This window comes from Chlorocebus sabaeus, chromosome 27 (assembly GCF_047675955.1).
Source record: "Chlorocebus sabaeus isolate Y175 chromosome 27, mChlSab1.0.hap1, whole genome shotgun sequence".
NCBI lineage: Eukaryota > Metazoa > Chordata > Mammalia > Primates > Cercopithecidae > Chlorocebus > Chlorocebus sabaeus.
In genome coordinates this window covers 14,759,228-14,782,343 of record NC_132930.1, presented here as the reverse complement: position 1 = coordinate 14,782,343, position 23,116 = coordinate 14,759,228, and the positions used below count along the sequence as shown (strand labels likewise).

The 23,116-nt window shown below is 34.3% G+C and overlaps 1 protein-coding gene across 1 annotated transcript in view; it reads right to left on the bottom strand.

Annotated features, from left to right (window-relative positions):
- Positions 1 to 789: 789 nt before the first annotated feature.
- The window catches only part of ARAP2 (ArfGAP with RhoGAP domain, ankyrin repeat and PH domain 2), a 239,471-nt gene continuing 217,144 nt past the window's right edge, over positions 790 to 23,116 (bottom strand). Inside the window, exons 36-37 of the transcript XR_005243943.2 lie at positions 7,958 to 8,226; positions 790 to 2,424 (exon numbers count right to left, since the gene is read on the bottom strand). The gene's annotated coding sequence lies outside the window, so the exon portion shown is untranslated. The remainder of the gene's footprint in view (positions 2,425 to 7,957; positions 8,227 to 23,116) is intronic.

Here is a 23,116-nt window from a genome sequence, read left to right as displayed (position 1 = left end):
GTCAGCTGAACATATGTAACAAATGCTTGTCATTTCTGAGTACTCAAAGAGCACAATCTAAAAGAGAGATAATTTCTTTTGACAAATGTATGTCACCACAAGGAACTACCTGTTTTGCTTATGATTCACTTGTCATGTAATATTTTAAAATTAATACTTACCTATAGTTTATGGAGGAAGACTATGATAGTCACTTTAAATAATTATGGTTCTGAGGAAACATATTTCCTTGAGTTTCTCAGTTTAGTATTTTGTCAAAATGGATAAGAAAAAACACATAACTCTACACCCTCATATTTTTTCTTAAAATATTTCTATTAACATACAAATTATATTTCATGTGATATTAATCCTAAATTTGGCACAGTGAAATTTAAATGAAGAGAAACACTTGATAAAAAAATCAATTTCCCTAATAAATTATGTTTGATTTACCTTATCCTTGTATATTATTGCCATTTGACATTTATAATTTTATTTCTAAGAAATGTATGGAAAAATATTTAGCTGTATGGCAAAAATTTATATGTTCTGAGGAAATAAAATTTTGTGAAAAGAAAATCCAAATATCATTAAGTTTTCATCCTTTATTGTATTTGCAAGCAGTTTAAAATGTTTGTATGAATAACTCTTAGAATCCAAACTAACATGTAATCAAAAAGTGTATTTCACTGATTGTATGATAAAGCCTATAAAATTGAATTGGATTGTTTCCCCATATACCTTAAACTTTGTCTCAACAACAAAACATTTATATTTTAATTATTAGTTTTTTATTAGTTACATACCATGGTACTTTATAAAATTATGAAAAGGCTTATAATTTTCACTATAAGAGACATAGTTATTAAATACTAAGTCACATAGTTCCAAAAACAAAATCAGGTGACTTTGTAAGAAATGTACAATACACCTAAATAGAATAAATTGAGTAAGGTAAGAAAAGTAAGCAAATACAGGATAAAACATGAAAATGCACCGCAAATGAGACTAGTCAAAATTTTTTGCTATAAAATTCTATACATTTACCATAAACTGACCACAATTTTGCCTCTAAGCTGTTTAACAGAAAACTCAAGGAAGAAAATCTAGGAAGTCATGTATTTCACATTGCCCTTAAGACAAACACCGAATACAGTAAAGTGACAGTATTTCTAATATTAGTATCAGAAAAAAAGTTGTCTCCTAAAGGTTCTCAAAAAGAACATGCTGTGTAATGGAGTGAATATCTTCGAAGTTTTAGGATCTGTTTTTTTCTGAAAGAGTCTCTCAGGGTAGACCAGTGGCAATACAAGCAAGTGCAATTTCTACAAAGGTTCCTGTAGAGGAACCATTTGATGCAACTAGCTTCTGGGCAACACTGCCTTCCAGTTGTTGATTCTCTTTGATAATCTTTCAAGATATAGAATGTGCCAGGGGGGTTGTTTCCATGTTGAATTATGGGCTCTTAAAATGTAGCTCTATATTAGCACCTAAAGACAAAGCCTTAGCTGACAGATGAGAAAAGAGAAGGGTTAGGGGACCCAAGGGTCATGACATGGGTATGTTCTGAAGAGAGGACTATTCCACTCCTCTGAGAGAGGGCAGATGAATACCTTATACAGGGCTAGGGCTATCTGAAAAATAATTTTGAACCTACTGTAGCAGAAAAATGGACAACTAAGGAAGAAGTTTTCACTATCTTGATTTTTAAGAAATAGTGTCTTAAACGTTTGGTGGAGTTCTTATTGTATTATATATTATCGCTGTCATAAACACTTGAGGAGCACTGACTCATGAGTTGATAGCATTTTTATGTAATTATGCAGATAGGAAATGAGGTTAAGACATTAGCCTAAGATCCTGTGGTTAATGTGTAGTAGAACTAATAATTGAAGCAAGGATTCCTGGCTCCAAAGTCCAGACTCTTCATTGCAATCAGTAAATCTCAGGGTGTTACAATGGACTGTTCTTTGTAATAATTTGAGTATATGATGACATTGATTTAACTTTTAAAAAAGACTTCCAAAATTATTTGCCTTTACAACAGAAAAGAAAATAAGATGTGGAATTATTTTTATATATTAAAAAAATCTGCTCTATATGAGAGTAGGCTATCTTTAAATTTTAAAAAATATTGTTGGCAATCATTCTAAGCAAACAGAACTGTTTTGCAATTTAGGGGGAAGTGACCATTTATGTAACATATATAAGTAAATTATATTAACTGATGGGTTACATATATATGTATACAATTTTCATTAAAATTGAAAAAGACAAGAAATATTTTAAAAGAGAGAAAGTACCCAGGTGAAGTGGTATGAGCCTGTAGTCCCAGCTACTTGGGAGGCTGAGGTGGAAGAGTCGCTTGACTCTAAGAAGGCTGCGGTGAACTGTGATCAGGCCACTGCACCTCAGCCTGGGTGACAGAAGGAGTCCTTGTCTCTAAAAAAGGAAAAAGAGAGAGAGAGTGACATAAACCTAAATTTAGCACTATGGCTGTATCAATTTCAAAAAATATCTAAACATGATGGAACAATGTCAAAGTAAAATGTATTTAGCTTGGTACTTGTAGAGGGTTGAATTGTGGCCCACCAAATATATTCTAGGTTCTGTCTAGAACCTGTGAATATGACTTTATTTGGGAGGAGTCTTTGTAGGTGCAATTAAGTAAAGTAACTTGAAATTATCCTAAATTAACCAGGTGGGCCTTTAATCAAAACACAAGTTTTCTTAAAAGCAGAGAAGACATCCATTGATAAGAAGGATGAGAAAACCAAATCAAACAGAGAAGACAGAGAGAGAAGGGAGAAGAAAAGTTCTTGTAAAATGGAGGCAGAGATTGAAGTTATGTCATCTCAAGCCAAAAATTGTTTGAAGCTACCAGAAATCGGAAGAGGCAAGGAAAGACATCTCCTATATTATTTGGAGGAAGCAAAGACTTGCTGAACCTTTAATTAGGACTTCTGACCCCACGAAGCATGAGAGAATCAATTTCAGTACTGTTTAAGCCACCAAATTTGACGACATTTGCTACAGGAGACTTAGGCTAGTTCAGTGGCTATCTACATAGATATTTCAATATACCCATAAACAGGTAATTTCAACTGACATTGAATCTCAATGAAATTAAATGTTATTAATCATAAATATACTATGCTTTCTTTTCTTTTTTTCAGAGATAGGATCTTGCTCTGTCAGCCAGGTTAGAGTAAAGTGGCATGATCAAAGTTTCAGGATACAAAATCAGTGTACAAAAATCAGCAGCAGTTCTATACTCCAATAACTTTCAAGCTGAGAACCGAATCAAGAATGCAATCTCATTCATAATTGCCACAGAAATAATGAAATGCCTAGAAGTACAGATAACCAAAGAGATGAAGGATCTCTACATGCAGAATTACAAAACTCTGAAGAAAGAAATAAAAGACAACACAAATAAATGGAAAAATGACCCATGCTTATGGATTGGAAGAATCAATATCATTAAAATACCCATAAAGCCCAAAACAATTTACAGATTCAATACTATTTCTATCAAACTACTAATGTCATTTTTTCACAAATTAGAAAAAAATCTATTCTAAAATTCATATGGAATCAAAAACAACCCAAATAGCTAAAGTAATCTTAAGCAAAAAATAAATCTGGAGGCGTCACATTACCTGACTTCAACCTATACTATATGGTTACACTAATCAAAACAGCATGGCACTAGTACAAAAACAGACATATAGACCAAAGGCAAAGAATAGAGAACCCAGAACTAAAGCCACATACGTATAACCATCTGATTTTCAACAAACTTTACAAAAATAAACAATGGGGAAATGACTTCTTATTCAATAAATGCTCCTGGGACAGCTAGCATGTCTATATGCAGAAGTATTACACTGGATTCCTACATACTACCATAAACAAAAAATTAACTTAAGATAGATTAAAGACTTAAATGTAAAACCTCAAACTGTAAATCCTAGAAGAAACCCTGGGAAACACCCTTCTCAATATCAACCTTGGCAGAGAATTTATGGACAAATCCTCAAACAAAAATTTATACAACAAAAACGAAAATTGGCTAATGATGGGACGTAAAGAGTTTCTGCATAGCAAGAGAAACTATCAATGGAATAAACAGACAACCCAAAGAATGACAGAAAATATTTGCAAACTATGCACCCAACAAAGGTCTATTATCTAGAATCTATAAGAAACTTTAACAAATCAACAAGTATAAAACAAATAACCTTATTAAAAATTGGGCAAAGGACTAGAGCAGACACTTCTCAAAAGAAAACATACATACAACCAACAATCATATGAAAAAATGTTAATTGTCATTAATCATCAGAGAAATGTAAATCAATACCACAATGAAATACCATCTCACACCAACCAGAATGGCTTTTGTTAAAAAGTCAAGAAAAACATATATTGGTGAGGCTATGGAAAAAAAGAAACACATACACTTCTGCTGAAAATATAAACTAGTTCGGCCACTGTGGAGAGCAGTTTGGAGATTTCTCAAAGCATTATGAGTTGATCTACCATTTGACTCAGCAATCTCATTACTGAGTATGTACCTAAAGGAAAATAAATTGTTCTACCAAAAAGAACAATATGTTCATCACAGCATTATTCACAATAACAAATACATACAATCAATCCAGGAGTCCATGAACAGTAGATTGGATTTTTTAAATGTGGTACATATGCACCATGGAGTACTATGCAGCCACAAAAAAGAATGATTTCATGTCTTTTGCAGCAACATAGATACAGCTAGAAGCAATTATCCTAGACAAACTAACACAGAAACAGATAACCAAATAATGCATGTTATTACATGTGGGAGATAACATTGGGTATACATGGTCTAGTCATACAAATGGGGACAATAGACACTGGGCAATACAAGAGGGGGAATAAAGGGAGACAGTAAGGATTGAAAATGACTACCTATTGGATACTGTGTTCACTACCTGGATGACAGATTCACTCCAAACATCAATATCACATGATATACCTTTGTATCAGACCTGCATATTTATCCCCGGATTACAAAATACAAGTTGACAAAAAAAGATGTTACAGAGTTCACTAAGTCTATTTAAAGCATCAAAACTTTCTAAAGGAATATCTTAAAACTTGGTACCTTCTTATTTCACTGAGAACATCAAATGCTGTTCTGGTAGAAGCCAGGGGATGAAAAAGGAACTCTTTCCAGATGGAGAAGGCGATTCTGTCTAGGAAAGTCCCTCTCTTTTGTTGAAATAAAATTCAGAAGCTCCTTGTTTATTTTGGCGGGGGGGAGATGTGGAATCATGAATGGAAAATTTCTAAATGTTCAAAGTTGTTTCATACTAAATTTCTCTCTTTCCTTGAGATTTGTTTTTCTCTTCTGTTAATTTTTTGTTGCTACCATCACATAGGTCCTCAGTTGTATGCTACACACAAAAGTTCTTTTCACCATTTGATTCAAAGGCAAACAGTACTTTCTCCCTCTGGTGAAAGGCACAGCTGAAGTCAGGGAATATTTTCAGAGAAAAGATTATAAATAAATATATTTACATGTTGTCATGTGTTAAATATTATATGCTATATGATAATATTGTGCTATATATTATATTTTATATATTGTATATTATATGTAACTGATATGGATGAGCATTTTTAGAAAAAATATTAATAAATATACATTATATATTACATATATATACTATTTGAAATCATTGAAAAGAAATAAAGAAAAGACTAAAAAGAGAAATCAGCTTGCTCATTCTATACAATGGTCTAGTCCTACTATGAATTAGCATATTTTCCAGAGTCACTCTGACCAACCACCTATGACCAGTAAGGAGCCATCAACTGCCTATTTGTACATTTTATGGATGTGTCAAGTGCCTCATTTCCCGGTCCCAGTTTTCCCTCCATATGTGAGATGACACTGATTCACATACAAGCACCAGCCTCTTAGGCACTGGATACATTAGTGCTTATCAAAGACAAGAATTCTGTCACCCAGCTGCCATCCTGCTGCTCCCTCATCAGATTCATGAAGGACCTAAGGCTTTTTTCAAACCAAATGACCTAATGAATCCTCTTGCCTTTCCCATAAATTGAACCCCTTAAATAGACTAATGGCCTTCCGCCTAGCCTCTAAGAATAATCATTAATCCTGTTCCCCAAATATTTCCAGCTCTCTGCCTTGTGAGATATATGGTAAGATAGCATTGCCTGGCTGGCTTTTGTGGGTGGAGCAGTTTGACTAGTTCTGCCAAATGAATTCTGTCATGTATCTTGATGTCTTGTGTCAAACATATTTTACAAAATATTGCCCAAGTATTTTATCAAACTTTTGTATAATTCATAATGAACTAAAGGTCAGACAAATACAGACATTTACTTATAAGACTTGAAGAACATTTAATGGTAGTTGAGGTTTTAAGGTCAATTGTATCTTGTGTCTTTTGTTTTGTGTCTGATCAAAAGTGTCTTGATCCAGCAATGTCCAAGAAAGAGTGGCTCAAAGTGAAGACTGCTCAGAACAGAACTCCTACCAAACCTATGATGGACATGTCTTGAGAGTGAGAAATAACTCTTTACTCTTTTATGCTACTGAGGTTTTTAGTTTTGTTACTGAAGCATCATTTTGCTCATCCACTATAAAACCTCAACCACCATTACATGTTTTTCAAGTCTTACAAGGAAACGTCTGTATTTGTCTGACCTTTAGTTCATTACGAATTATACAAATGTTTGATAAAACACTTAGGACAATATTTTGTAAAATGTGTTTTATAAAATAAAATAGACTTTTAAAAATAAAATTGCATGTAGATTTAAATGCTGATTCGTATATTAAGGCCCTGTAAATTCTACAGTAGACCAAGTCTGCCTGAAAGTCTAGCTCACATCTTGAGTTTCCCAGACTTATTTTATCATCAAACCCTTTTTCCCCAGAATCTTACAAACACCCACAGAACACGCTGATGGTTTAGAGATAGTGACTGTGATGATTAGTCACTTCTGGCAGGAAGGGAATGCAACGGCTTGAGAACACAAAACATCTACAAATGCACCCTCATTCTCCTTCTTATATCGATAATTGTGCATATAGGCACTTATCATTGTTCTTTCAATCATACATATAATTACATGTCCCTTTTGAATATGAAGTATACATCACAGATTTTAAAGGTTGTAAACACAGAATGTTAGTGGAATTAGGGAAACTGAAACAGAAGAAAATTATATTTCTCTCTTCACAGAGAAAAAAGATATGGATATCAGGTTTAGAATAGTTCCTTGTCATGTTAATAGGGGTGAAAATACTTTCAAAATTATTAATGATAATAATGCATTATTATTTCACAATTTAAAGCAAGGATGTGTTAGATTTATCAATTATTCTAAAATATCTAAAGCACTGTGGAATGATCATAAAGGAAATGGCTTCAACATTTTTTAATGGTATGTCATTATTAAATAATTTCCAATGAATTATTTATATGAAATTTTTAGAATGTGTAAATTAAAATGTCTAGGATTCTTCATAATATGTCAATTGTGATTTCTAGGCTCTTTAGAAAATGTTATGTTTTTCATTTGGAAACTCTAGATGTAAAATTTTGCTTCAGCAAAAAGTGTTAGTCTCATGACTTTAAAACATTTTATTTTTGTCAGGCACAACTTGGACCTCAGGTCAATAAATTACGCTTACTTTGATAGAAAACACGCCATTTCTCCCTTGCTTAACAAGTTTTCTTAAAGACTCCAACCAGCCACCTGTCTTCTTTGATATCTTTATAATACTGATTATTTTTCAACTTTACTTAGTATTGAATGTGCTTTTGCTTTATCAATATGTATGTAAGTGGGTCTGTATAGTTCAATGTAAAGGTGACAGACATATTTTCTGCATAGCTTGCCCTGCACATTTGTATAATTTTATAAAATCTACAGCAAAAGCCCTTACAATCCACATCAAGTTTCTCATCCATCTATGTTCTTCAAAGTGCAAAGCTCCTAAGAGATCAGAAGAACTCTTTTAAAGGGAGGTGTAGCCTCTTAACTGTATTCATTTACATTTCCAAAGGGCATACTTTTTCATGCTGTACATCTGGTTCCCTCGGAATAGAAAGGAGATTCCAGGGTTATGGAGCAGATTGCACACCAGCTAACTCATGTTACTGATGGTCAAAACTCCCTTGGGGATGTGTTTCACATTCTGACCTCGTCTCTTTCCTGTGGAAGACACACATTTTTCAAGAACTCATAGTATGAAGCTTTGTAAAATCATCATGAGAAGGTGGCATTGTCTTGTCTGCTTTACCAAACTTTATGTAGGTTCCAAATAGGAGAAGGCAAAATCTGCAAGGTCATTCAAGGAATAGGCTATGGAACTCACAGAATGTGATTTCCACCACATTCTACTTGTCAAAGTTTATTATTAGCAAAGCAAGCCAAATTCAATAGATGGAAAATAGATTCTACCTGTTGAAGTGAGAAGTTACAATATGCTGTGGCCATGTTTTCAGTCTCTATCCAAGTAATGGCAAGAATATGGAAACATATTTACAGATTATTGATAGTGTTGTAATGTGTTTGATAAATCCCAAGGAGCATTTGGCAATATACATCAGGAATAAATATGCACATAGCCTCCAAACCAGCAATTCTGCGTCCATGGAAATACTCTAAAAAAACATTGCATATGTGTAAAGGAAAGCAAGTATAAGGAGCAAATCACAGCATTGTCTGCAAATGGAAAAACAAGAAATCAATTTAATGTCTGCCAAGTAGATACACAAATTAGAGTACATGCATAAGCCAAAAACTACATAGTAGTTAGTTGAAATGAATGAACTACTGGCATATGTCAGTAAGTATTAATTTTGGAAATTAAAATCTCTAATGAATAAGCAAGTTACAGAAGAATATGTATAGTATGATAGGACTTATTTAAACTTAAAAAGCCATATAATGCTATATATTATTATGGGTGTATATGTAAGTTTGAATATGAAAGAATATACTGGGAAAAATGCACATAAGCTTCAGGATAATGTTTACCTCTGTGAATAGAAGAGTATGAAAGCAGTAGAGATTTCCACTGTGTCTACAACATTTTGATTCTTAATATAGATCTAAAACATTTTGCACAAATGTTATTATTCATAAAATCTATTTGATATGTACATTGATGTCTGTTCTATTATCCTTTATAGCTCTTGCCTGCTTGAAATCTTTCAGAGTTAAGAGAATTTTAAGTTAAATATAATCCAAATTGTGTTTTCATAGAATATCTTTAGAAATTTATAATACTAATTAGTACCGGTGGGTATCTTTGAGGAAGGGAATCAGAAAGTTAAAGGGTACATCGGGTAAAAAAGACTTTGCACTTTATACTTTTTGATACTCTTTGACTTTTTATACCATGATCATGTGTTATGTTAAAAATATATTATTTCTCCATAATGAACATGCCTCACTTGAAAATGTGAGATAAATCTTGCAACCTCTTGGCCGTTCTTCGATTTGAATGACTTGGATGATCCTCATTATGTATTCTTTGAGAGACTTCTGTCTGTCACCCTCATTCAATGAAAAACTTTCAGGTGGAGCCTCATTCCATTTATGGTACACTTTTTTTGACCTTCCTGGGGCTGCTAGAAATTTTTTATTCTCATAAGTCTGACAAGGCCACATTCATTCTGCCCTTCCACTCTCATTGTCATTTAAAGGTCAGACTGTGTCAAACCCATGCTCATTTGTTTTACCATATGCTACTTGAATTGCACAAGCCTGAAAATTCTGAAGCCCAGGCCATAAAGAGACAGTTGAAAGCTTAAATACATACATATATATATATATATATACACACACACACACACACACAATTTCCATGAAACTCATATTCAAATATATAATTCAATTTGATGTCAAGATAAAAATGAAAAACTGATATCTATTTCTTATTAAATCATTAATGTTGACACATTTTAAATGAGATAGACTCATTCACTTACGTATTTAATAAATGTGGAGAGCCTCCTGTATGCCAATCACTGTTCTTGGCATTAAGGAGACAGCACTGAACAAAAACCTAAGTTCTTTCCTTCATGCATCTTACATACTGTGGGGGAGAGACAGAAAACAATTAAACCATTCCGTATGTCAGGTCATGATGAGAAACAGAGAAAAACACACCAGGATAAGGAGACTAAGAGAGAAAGGGAGATGGGAGGAGTTACTCTTTTACAGAGAATGGTGATCAGAGAATGTGTACTTTATGCACCGACATTTAAGCAAAGACCTAAGAAAGCGGTAAAAAGCTTCTGTGGAATTTTCCAGGCAGAAGAAACAGAATGGGCAATGGTCTTGGGGAGAAATGTGTTTCCTGTACCGCTGGAACAGTAAATCTGATGACTGCAATGTAGTGAGTGAAGGAAGAATGTAGCAAGATGTCAGATGTAAGGGTTCATACCAAAACCTTGCGAGACACTTGGTAGAGGCCTTTTTGTAAATTTTGGCTATTATGCTGAGGGGATTTCTGAGCAGTGAAATAGAGCAAAAAGAAGAAAGGGTGGAAGCACGAGGACTGGTGAGGAGGCAAGAGATGACAGTGACTTAACAAAAATCATGTATGACTATTTGAATTCTTCTATTATAGTATCTATGATAAAGTCCATTTTGATTGTACATAAATTGTGTTGAATGTATTTACTGTATTTTTATGACATATGAAATGCATATAATTTCAAGTTTATAATAAAATTATTTAGTTTTTCAGTGTGTGACCTAAAGTATACAAAGTTTAAAAGGTTTTGAGTCTAAATTATTGTGGCCATGAAGTGTATCAGGTCAGGGCCTTCACCACTTATTTGTCCCTATGTTAGAGAAGACCCAAAAGTTATTGGGGAGCACCATGACTGAGGTCATGAGTTTCAAGAGTTAGAACGGTCTACACTGTCTTGGGTGTTTGTTAGGGTTCTCAATATTCTATCAGAAATTGTCAACCCAACCCACTCGCTCTGATATTCAGTATTTGTTATAAAGCACCTGACTCTGCACTTAACCAACAGCAACATAGAACTGTTGCAACCACCATACTTCACAGAATATGAGATACAACTCACTCAATATCTCAAAAAAAAAAAAAAAAAACTCAGCTGAAAAGTAAAATGTAAGTTTATTAGAATTGCCTAAAAATCATGAAGTTAATACATACCTCCAGACCTACATACTAAATGAGGGCAGCACCACACAATTGATCTGATTTGAGGTATTCAGCAAATAAATTGTGTGAACACTTACATTCATGCAAATATGAGTAAGATTGATTATTTTCTCCTATCATCGACTTTTTCCACCTTCCATCTAAATAGAACATTAGCTGAGCATATGCTTCCTAAAATAAAGGCCAGACTTGTCAACCTCCTGTGCAGCTAAATGTGGCTAGGTGACTAAGTCCTGGTCATTCACATATAAACAGAAGTGACATGAGCAACTTTTAGCATGGACTCTGGAAAATTATTGGTAGGATTTCTGTTTTTCTGTTTCCACCTTCCTGTTATCTTGAGGTAGATAGGGTTGAATCTTTTTGAACAATGTGGTTGAGGTCAACATCCTAGGGAGGGCCAAGCTAAAGAGAAATGGCATATAGACAGAGGACAGCAGCTCGGAATTTGGCGTAAGAGAAATAAATTCTGTCTTTTAGGAAACAATTTGGTGATTTCTGATAACAGCTGTTGAATTTATGTCTTAACTCATATACAAAGATTTAATATACTTTGCATATATATTTAAAATGCATCTTTTAAAAAATTGTCACAAAAGAAAGCTACTTTTATCATAATACTCTTCGCTTGTTTTCATCTTCAGTTATGCTTTGTTCAGTAGTAGAATAAGTAGTGAAGTTACAATGAAGACCACAATCACTCAAGTGATGCTGTTCTTGCAGAGTGGCATTTGCTGATGTATCATATATTGTTAATGGCTGGATATCACACGTTATTATTCCGTTGAAATAAACCCTTTTAATGTATTAATGCTCAGTTTTGTCAATGTACTAGGAGCTCAAAATTACATGGCAAACAAAGCAAGTATAGTTCAAATCTCACAGAGCTTTTGGTTTAACAAGGACAAAAGAAAACTTAAAAATAATTGTAGGAATTGTGATACATGCTATGATGGAAGATTGACCTGGAAGAATATCAGATAACAATCTTCCTCATCTTATACTGTAGATGTGTCTTTGTGTGTATGTATACATGTATACATCATAAGGGTGGACCCAGGGAAAGGCTTCTTGTAAACCAAAACAAGAATGATGTGTAGATATTAGGTGAAAAGATGAAAGAAGGCAGTCAAAGGAAGATCAAAGGACCAATACAACAAGTATGAGATGAGAAAATATATGAAGAACTGAAGTATAGAGTGTGAAGGTGGGAGTGGTGAGAAATAAGTTAGAAAGAGGGAGAGGAGGGAAAAGTTCTCATTAAGTATTATAAGATATAGGAATGGGTTATAATTTCTCCTTAAGTCCCACGACAAACCTAGTAGGAAAGAGTAGTCTCTCCTTATGCAACAGAGCTATGTTCCAAGACCCTCCGTGGATGTCTGAAACCTCAGATAGTACTGAACACTATATATACTATGTTTTTTTTCCTATACATACATGCCTATTACAGAGTTGAATTTATAATTTAGGCATAGTAACAGATGAATAACAATATCTATGTGCCAGCATCACTATTCTTGTACTTGAAGGCCATTGTTAAGTAAAATAAGGGTGGCTTAAACACAAGCACTGTTATTATAATACCACCACAATCAGACATGGTGCAGTGGCTCACACCTGCAATCCCAGCAATTTGGGAGGCCAAAGCAGGCAGATTAGCTGAGGTCAGGAGTTCGAGACCAGCCTGGCCAACATGGTGAAACCCCGCCTCTACTAAAAATACAAAAATTAGCCGGTGTGGTGGTGGATGCCTGTAATCCCAGCTACTCAGGAGACTGAGGCAGGAGAGTTGCTTGAACTCAGGAGGCAGAGGTTGCAGTGAGCTGAGATCATGCCATTTTACTCCAGCCTGGATGAAAAAAGTAAAACTCTTCTCCCGATCCAAAATAAAGAAAAACAAAACACAACAATCAAGCTGATAACTGAGACGGCTACTAAGTGACTAATGGTAAGGTTAGCACATGTAGCATAGAAACACTGGTTAAAGGAATAATTCACGTTAAAAAGCAGGATGGATGCTGGGATGGGAGGGATGGAGTGGATGGTATGAGATTTCATCACCCTACTCAGAATGATGCACAATTTAAGAGTTATGATTTGTTTATTTCTGTATCAGTCCATGAAATATTTTCTGGCCATGGTTGACTGCAGAAAAACTGAAATCACAGAAAGTGAAACAGTGGATAAGTGGAGACTGCTGGCTAGACTGCAGAGTGGATGATGGAAATTGGATTTTTGAAAGTTCACCTTTGGTTGCATGCCTGGATAGAGATGATATCTAAGTCATGAAGATCAATAAGTGGCTGTGACATTCAAGTTAGATATAATGGTGACCTAGACCTTGGTAGTGCTAGCAAAGTTTGGAATAGTGAATGATTCAAGAACAATTCACAAGAAAGAATATACAAAACTTAATTACAAATTAGGTGGATTGCAAGAAGGAAAGAGAGAGTTTCCAATGTTTAATAAACTGGGTGAATGTACATGTGATTCAATTAGATCAGAAAAATGAGAAGAAACAGTTAAGAAGGAAAGATGATATGTTCCCTTGGAAATGATAGATTAGAAGTGCCTGTGAATTGTGCTTATGCAGCTATTCAGAAAAGAGATAAATGTACATAAAGTTATACTGGTACCAAGTTTCTACTACTGATTTCACCATCCAGGTGCATCAGCATCCAGGTGCCTATGAGTTGCAAGCAGTCAAATAAAGTCAACAGTGTTTCTTGTTTTTCAATCAAGTGAAACAGAAGGTTCATGGGCAAGAGTGTTAAGTATACTAAAAATAAAGGGTGATTTTTTTAAAAAATCATAAGATATAATATGATTTGGATCTTTGTACACCATTTAAATCTCATGTTCAATTGTAAACCCTCGTGATGGAGGTGGGGCCTGGTGGGAGGTGATTGAATCATGGGAGCAGATTTCTCATTAATGGCTTGGAACCATCATCTTGGTACTGTTCTCACAACAGTAAATGAGTTATTATGAGATCTGATCATTGAAAATTGTGTGGCACCTCTGCCTGCTTTGCTCCTGATTTTACCATATGACATGAAAGGTCCGATTCACCTCCTGCCATGATTGTAAGCTTGTAGCAGTCTCCTAAGAAGCAGATGCCACTAGGCTTCCTGTACAGGCTGCAGAATTTAGAATAAGCCAATTCAGTCTATTATCTTAAAAATTACCGAGTCTGAGGTATTTTTAATAGCAATGCAGGAACAGCTTAATGCAGGATATGTGACATATTGAACAAGAAATTGAATTGGTGATTTCAAGTAGATAGAGAAAAACAGGAGAACTGTTGGTGAGCATGTCAATGAGTTTATGAGTTGATGTCATAAATATCATCTAATGACACATCATCTAATGATGGAGATACATTTTGAGAAATGAGTCATTATACGGTTTTGTTGTGTGAACCTCAGAGTACATTTACACAAACCTAGATGTTGTAGATCACTACACTTAGACTATATAGTATAGTCTATCGCTCCTAGGCCACACACCTTCACAGCATGGCACTGCACTGTATAGCGTAGGCAATAGTAGCACAGTGGTAAGTATTTGTGTATCTAAACCTATGTAAACATAGATTTGGTCCAGCAAAAATATGTAATATGGTCTTATGGGACTATCGTAGTATATGTAGTCCATCATTTACTGAAACATCATTATGTGATGCATGACTACAGTGGAGAGGTAGATTAGGAAAGAGACTAAACTGCTGTCTGCAACTAGGCTTAGAATTATTTTGTTAATTTCAGAGGTGGGGAAATTCCAGCTACACTTATGTTTAAGGATCACAGCCATACCTGTAGGTGGCTGTTATAAAGTGGAAGATAAGATAATTTGACATAAAGAGATTAAAAACTAAGAGATGAGGATGTTGGGTAAATCTTACCCAAGATAGCGGCAGGACTTGGCAGGAAAAGAAAGATTGGAAGCCAGATACTTAATGCTTCCAGTGAGCGGGGAGTGAGCAGGCAATCACAGGATGGCAGCCTGGAGAGGCATTAAGACTGATGCAAAAAAGCAATTACATTTACATGAAGGTGAAGAAGTAATAATTTAGATTAAACATAGGGGTTACAAGGCCACCAACTACACATCACAAAGCAGCTTCTACAAGAGTCTTTTCTCAAGAAAGTCACAGAAAGCATTATCCTCAGAGAAGAGTCAAGTTCCAGAGTGCATGATAGAGAAGTGGTGATAGGAAAAGTGAGAGTTTAAGTTTAAGAAAAAAATATTATTTTCAGACTAAAGGGCTCAGAAGGAGAAACAAACATCCCCTCCAACATTTCATTTTGATCAGTGAACAAGGATAACAGAGATTTGGCATATCGTATTACATTTCAAGGCTGCAAGAAGAGAAAACTTAGAACCTGAGAGTTCCCTGTACTATTTCGGTAACATCAGAGAATAATACATGGAGAATAAAATCCAAGAAACGATATGAAAATCTCTGAGATAAGCATCCTTTCTCTGAATTTTTTGGATTTGTGTTTATCATAAAGTCTCATGCAGTGTTGCCAGTCTCTCCTTGTCATCAGTCAATTCAGGACATAGCTACCAAGGCGTTCTCCATTATTGTTTATATCTTGTCCTTAACTTGCTCAAAAGTAGTCACTGTCACCCTACAGACTAGACATGATAAAACTTTAAATGTCCTAACTAGGCTCCCTGTGATTTGGCCAAAGAGTTTGGCACCTGCTATGAGTTGGAAAAAATCAAGGACGGAGGAAAATAAAATGTCACTTGGGTCCCCTTTGAGTGTGATGCAATGGATGAAATGAATCATTTGCTTGTGTAGCAGAAGTAATTACAGATATTTGTAACAATGTGTAACAATGAGGTTTTCCATCATGTCATATCAACAGTTAGGTCCTCAGTTGAAAAGGGAGCAAATTATTGCGTGATCATCTGCATCTTGTTGGTATGCAACGGGGGGTTAATGCTCAGACTCCCTTTCATATGTTGGCAACATCTGTAGGAAAGGCAGCTGGCAGTATGGCAGACCACAGAGAAGTGCAATAAAGTTTTAGTTTCAATCCATGTGAGATTAGAGATGTCAACCAAATGTTTGCTATTAATCTATATTGCCTGATTTGCATCTTACTGTACCACATGTTAGTGTTTTTCCAAATTGCCATTGAATGATCATAATAATTTGGTATCTTTTGAATTTCAGCAGTGAACTCGATAACATGCAGGACATAATAATGGAGAGATTTCATGGGCAGAGACCTTAAACAGTGCTGAAAAGCAAGCTGGAAAGTGGGCATGAATGTTGATGCAAAACTTAATTGGAAATTATTCATTTTATTGTCCTGTAATAAACTTGAAGAGTGCACATTAAAATAAAGAACAGAAGTGGTTTGAAGAATTTAAAGATTAAAAAAAATACTATTTGTGATTCTGTTAAGAGAGACAGGCATATTTTCCCAGAAGCAAACACATGGGATCATAGGGTTGGGTGAACCTTACTATTTGTACTTGGATACCTGCATAGTAACCCTTTTCTTCATGTAAGTTAGAAATTTCAGAAAGATGAAAGGTAAACTTCATATTGGAGTTTCCATCCAAATCAGTCTCATTACCTCTAGCAACTGTAGATGAATACCATGGAAATCAGATGAACTTCACCTTCCAAAAGTCGACTAAGTCACAAAGATTTATGAGTAAATGATATGTTGACTCAAAATGACATTGCATACCTATATAAAGCATATGTCACTGATACTATATCATAAGAGCATATGGTATACCCAATATTTATTTTTCTAGAAAACTGAAATGTCTACTGAAATAAGTGTAAGAAAAGAAAATATTGGAATGCATGAGTCATTGACACATTCCACAAACAGTGCTAGGTGCTTTGTTCAACTGATAACAATCTTGTAAGTTAGATTTCATTATTCTTATATTGTAGAAGGAACAATAAAACCAAAGATGAGATACAGTACATTAGGTTCCTAAAAGAATGAGCTGAAACTTGAATCCAGTTTTACTAGCACCAAATTCATACACTTTCTACTGTGCTACCACTCAACTAAAAAATAAACAAATATTTAAAAGTAAAATGTTTTTTAAGAACAGGTGGTCTAAGAAAACCAATTTGTCAATACAGGAGGTAGGAACATTGTAATATGTGTATAATAAATGCAGAATTTCACAACCTATTAAATATGTAGGCTAGTTTATCTCTAAATACTATATATTTTTATAAAACATTTTATCTAAATAGGATAGAATTATAATTACAGTATTATAGCAAATGCAGGTTTTCTGTAATTACAGGCAAAATTAACTTCCTGCTAGTCCTTGAAAGCAATCTGTGTGCAAAGGCCATCTTCCTGTCAACTGTAAGGTACTGATATATTCTCCAGTCATTACAGTTTATAACGAATCAGGTCAGAAAATGTACTAGTCCCTTTAATAATGAGAATTGTTCCAAGATTCCCTTACTAATCACATATTCAAATTTGGGGAGTGGGGGTATTGGAGATAATTTCATAGTCAAAAAGAATTATTAAATGACAAGCAGCTATTATTTTGCATTGCCATTCTGGGAGTCTTCGGTGATTTTACATTTACATGAGTTACACTTTAAGAAGTAAGTGGCTTAGGAATATTTTTAAACTTATTAGTGATAAAGAAAGAAAACAGCTATTGACAAGTGAGGATGAGCACCCACCATATGGATTCTAACATTTTAATTATTTTGTTCTTTTTCTTTTTAAAGCAACTCTTAGTGATAATAATTTTTCAACTAATTAAAGACCAGCTGCTACTTAGCAAGCTAGACACCCAATTAGGAATGTGAAACCTGCTAAACAACCTTTACTGCCAGCCAGCTAGCTGAATCACCTCCTGTCACTGGTGTGGAATTGATTATTTTTTGTTTTGTTAAATGCATGTTGTTGTCACACAAACTGGATCTCCAGAATGTTTTCCTTTCACAAGAGTTGATCAATCTGACATCCCGTTCAATCTCAATTTTTGGACGCATTTGAGATTTGTAGCAAGGTCCTTCGTCTATCTTTGTAAATATAATTATGGAATGGTTGTGGAGAATTACATTTTGCAGAAAAAAAAAAAAACCTTGAAATGCAGAAGGTAACCACCCACGTTAGTTAGTGACTGACAGTGAGATAATGGTATCATGTAACATGGTTTTTGTATACTCAGGAAAAAAAAAATCACAAAATGATAATTACATTTCTATTCATGATGAAGAAGTTTGGTCTTAAATGTTCATGATTTTTTTCCCCCAAGAGTATCTTAAAAAAATGGAATGAAGGTGCCAGGATAAATTATAGAGAAATAAACTTGTAAAATAGAGGCTTACTGTATGCACCATGGGTTTTTTCCCCCTCTCTGTAAGAGTTAGAAATGGTTTACCATCAGAAAACAAAACCTCTCAAGCTGCTGGAGGAAAACAACAGTTTAGCACTGATGCTATGGAAAGTCTTTAAACGTAACATAATACTCAAAGATTTATTTCTCACTATTTTAAATAGTTGTTGCTAATGAAAACAGGCTCCAATAAATACACAGATCAAATGGAAACCCAGAGATAATTGATCATGGATAACAAATTCTCAGACACTTTGACTCATAAAGAGAATTCAGAATTCTCTCTTAGAACTGTCCAATGCCTGGCGAGTTCCTAACCGTCAGACACCTTAGAAATTGGCAGAGATGTAGTCTGTGAGTCACATATTTAGTTGTATCGAATAATCCTTAATGACCTGGAAGAACTCACGCTCTTGGCAGGGATGTCAGACAAGACACAAGGAGCACTAACTTCTCCCATTACTTTCTTTCCTGTGGTGGTGTTTTTTTGTTTGTTTGTTTGTTTTGTTTTGTTTTGTTTTTTTTCTTTTTACTTTTTTTTTTTTTTTTTTTTTTTGCCTCATGTCTGTGCTGTAAGCACAGTGGGTGCTCAATAAACATTGTTGATTGGATGTCATTACATCTGCTGTGAGTGACAATGAGTCTGACAGGCCTGAATCCAAGGATCCTCTGGCAGCTCTAGCAAATAGTGAGGACACCACGCTGGATATCATGGGACTGGAAGTGTTAAAGCTCTCAGCAGGAGATTAACTCTGCCTCCAGGAACCTGGAGTTGGTTTGGAAAAGATAGTACAAGGGGTGGCAATCAAGAACATGTTTGACTCTTGGGTGCACGGTGTAAGCAGTGTTTTTGATGTGAATTATGGCTGAACCTCCATAAGGGTGCCTCTTGGGACAGATGCTGTGGCCAGAAGGCACTTTCTTGAGCTGAGAATTTTCTGCTCAATGTTGACTACTGCTTACACTAAAATTGTTTTTGTCATGTGCGCCAGCAGGGCAAGCAACAGCAACTAGAAGTCAACTTTTCTTCTGCCATTCTTCAGATCTCTATAATGGTACCATAGCAGCTTTCTACAAGGCAGGTCAGATCATGTCATAATTGTGCATAAACACTTTAGTTGTATTGCATTGCCTATATGATCACATTCAAGGACTTCAGCGTGGCGGAATAATCCGCGTGTGAACTGGTCCTTGCCTAGTTCTTTTAAATCTTTTGCAAGACTCAGATTTTTATGGATAATAATATGTCATATTTGGCATTTCTAATTTACTAGGTGCTTTTCTCTGTACTTGACGTATGTAAACTCATTTCATTCTCAAAATAACTCTATGAGGTAGGTACCACATATTATCACCTCTATTTAAAGATGAGTAAAAACTAAAATACAGAGAGCAAAGGTAATTTCAAGGTCACACAGCTGGTGGAGGTGAGATTCTAACCCAAATCCATCTAAGCCCGTGCTCCTGGCTACCAGGCTTCCTCCCATAGATTCCCCTCTGATTGCAAGTTTCCCTCCGTGCCTTTGTATTTGCTGTTTTCTTTATCTTGAATGCCTTTCTTCTTCATGGCTGATTGGATTCAGCTGTCAAGACTCAGCTAAAGGATTTATTTCTTTACGAGGCAATCTCTGACATTCAAATCGGAGTTGCCTACTCCCTCTTTTTGGCCAATACTACTACACCTAGGGAAAAACCACCACAACAATAACTACCATTGCCACTACAATCTTAACAGCATGATAATTATTATCACATATCTATTACTTACTATGGCACTATTTGCCTGGTATTGTGACGTACCATCTTCACCTCCACCATAGTGTGGCACATCATGACACAGAGAGGTTAAGTGACTTACCCAAGAGTAAATGGATAATTAGTGACAGAGCCAAGATCTGCTTATGCCTAATGTGCAATAAAATATTTAACAGTAATTCCTTGTTGGAAAATGATTAAGAATTTCAAGTGAGACTGCCTTTTAAGCATGAATAGCTGTGTGACAGCACTGGATGCATACCTACGTAGCCAGACCTCTTCGGGAACCAATGGGACCAATGGGAATCCCACGAAATATTTACCCATTAAACATGTTCTCAGTTTGAGGATTGGGGTATATAAATGGGCATCCTAATATCGAACTATTCTTGCATTCTCAGAATAAATGTTACTGGTTTATAGTATATTTACTATATTTTGAATGTGGTATAGAATTTTACTTGCTAATGTTTTATTTATAATTTTACATCTATGTTCTTAGTGCTATTATTTTCAATGTATATATTATAATTATGTCTGATCCATTAAAAAATTAGAAAGAACATTTCTTTTTTGGTATGGAAAAATGTATGTAGCATTGTAATTATAATTATCTAGTCTCTATAATGTGGTAAGAACTCCTCTATAAAAGCAACTAAATATGGTGCTACTTCAAGTAGAGTTCCTTTTAAAAATCCTCTTAATTTCTTTATGGAAATAGCTTGGTTTAAAAATTCTATCTCTCTTCTAGTAAAATTTGATTATTTTAATTTTTATTGGTTATTTTTCCTTCATCTAGGCTTTCACATATATTTGTATGGACTTATACAAAGTAACCGTTCTTGATTTTTCTATTTTTTTTTTTGTTTCAGTGGTTATTTTCCTATTCAATTTGTAAATTTGAACTTTTTCATTTTATTTCTTTATTAAATTATCTAATGTTTGTCTTCTGTTTTTTTTTTCCTGAAAAGAATCAGTCGATTGATTTATTAATTATATTTTTTCCTGTTTTCCCTTTCGCTAATCCTGTACTTACACTTTTTTCTTAAGTCTTTGTATTTACTTGCCTTATTTTTCTCTTACTAATGATTTTTAAGTTTGGACTTGTTTTGTGTTTTATATTATCTCCTTGGTTATTTTTATGTTTTGGAAATTTTACTATTTTTATTTACAAATGTTATTTCTATTTTATCCTTTCCCCTAAATTTGTATAACAGAGATTTTTCCTCACAGATGAAAGGGTCAATTGTTCTAATGGTTAATTCCAGTTTTGTTATACTGTGATTGAAGAATGTCGTTACCATTATTTCTACTTTAAGGAACTTCATGAGGTATTATTTCACACTGAATATACAATCAATTTTTGTGAAGAGAAACTAGTGCTTGAGAGGAAGCTACGTTCTGTATTATACGCATGTAAAATTTGTATGTAAACACACACCAACACATAACAATAAAATCTATCTTATTGAGTATGTTACTTATACCCTCTATATACTTATTTATTTTTTGTTAGCCTATCTTGGACTAAGCATAGTGTGTTGAAGGTCAAAATATTTGATTATGTGTTTCTACTTATTTCTCCTTATAGCTTAAATGTCTTTTGCTATGTATTTGCTGTACTAATACTCATAACTATATCATCATTGTACATTTTGGCCTATAATATTTTAAAGTGATCATCACTGTAAATTTTAATACTTTTTAACTGGATTCCACCTCAGCTTGCATTAAGATTAAAACACCCGTTTCCAGTTGATTTCATTTTGTTATATACATTTGTCTCATATTCATTTGTCCACCCCTGTGGTTTTAGTCTTATTGAGTATCTTTATTTTTAGTGTATCTTTACCTAAAACATAGAATTGTATTTTGGTTGGTAAGGTAATGTAAAATGTTGCTTCTTTTAATACACAAGTTAAGTTGACTTATACTTATGAATATGGTTAATATGTTTGTTCTTAACTGGGTATAATAGTTTATATATTCTTTTCTCTCTTTGCATGTGTTCTGTTTTGTTTTCTTCTTTTCTATTTTTTTTTTTTTTGTTGTTGTTGCTGTTGTTGTTGTTGTTATTTGTAAAGATTTCAGTTTTTCTTCTAGAGGGCACCTTTTGGACAATACCTTTAATAATGTCTTTGGTCCACTTTTCCCTTAATTAGGTCTCCTCTCTTTTACGTAGCAGTTTACAATCTACTCATTGACTCCACCTATCATTTTTAGTTCACCATTGCTGAGTGTATTCTCATTTCTTCATTATCTTACTGTTATCTTTTTTGTAGCATTATTACTTTTTAATGTCAGAACAGATAATAATTTTGTTCTATTATTCCACCCCTGTCTCCATTATACATATGATTAAATATATTCAATGGTAATCTTAATTTTTTTTGCCAAAATTTTATTAGTCAACTCTTAGTTGTATGACACTCAACTTTTTGTAAATTACCCAGAAGGGCTTTTGGATACCGTATTCTCGAGTTCTTATATGTTTAAATTTGTGTCTCTATAACCATTATGCTTGATAGACAGCTTGGCTGGAAATAAAATTCCTGGCTCACACTTTCCTCAAGTTTTTTTTGAAGCTGCTGTTTAATGTTATCTTTATTTCTATGTTACTATAAAAAGTCTGAGTTCAAAGTTATTTTTTTTGTAAGTGACTTATTTTTTGTTTGTATTTTATTGGTGTCCTAGGGGGAATTTGTTATCTTCAAAGTTAAATATTTTAATGTCTTCAAGACAGTAATTCTGAGTTAATTTTTCCATGTGTACCATGTA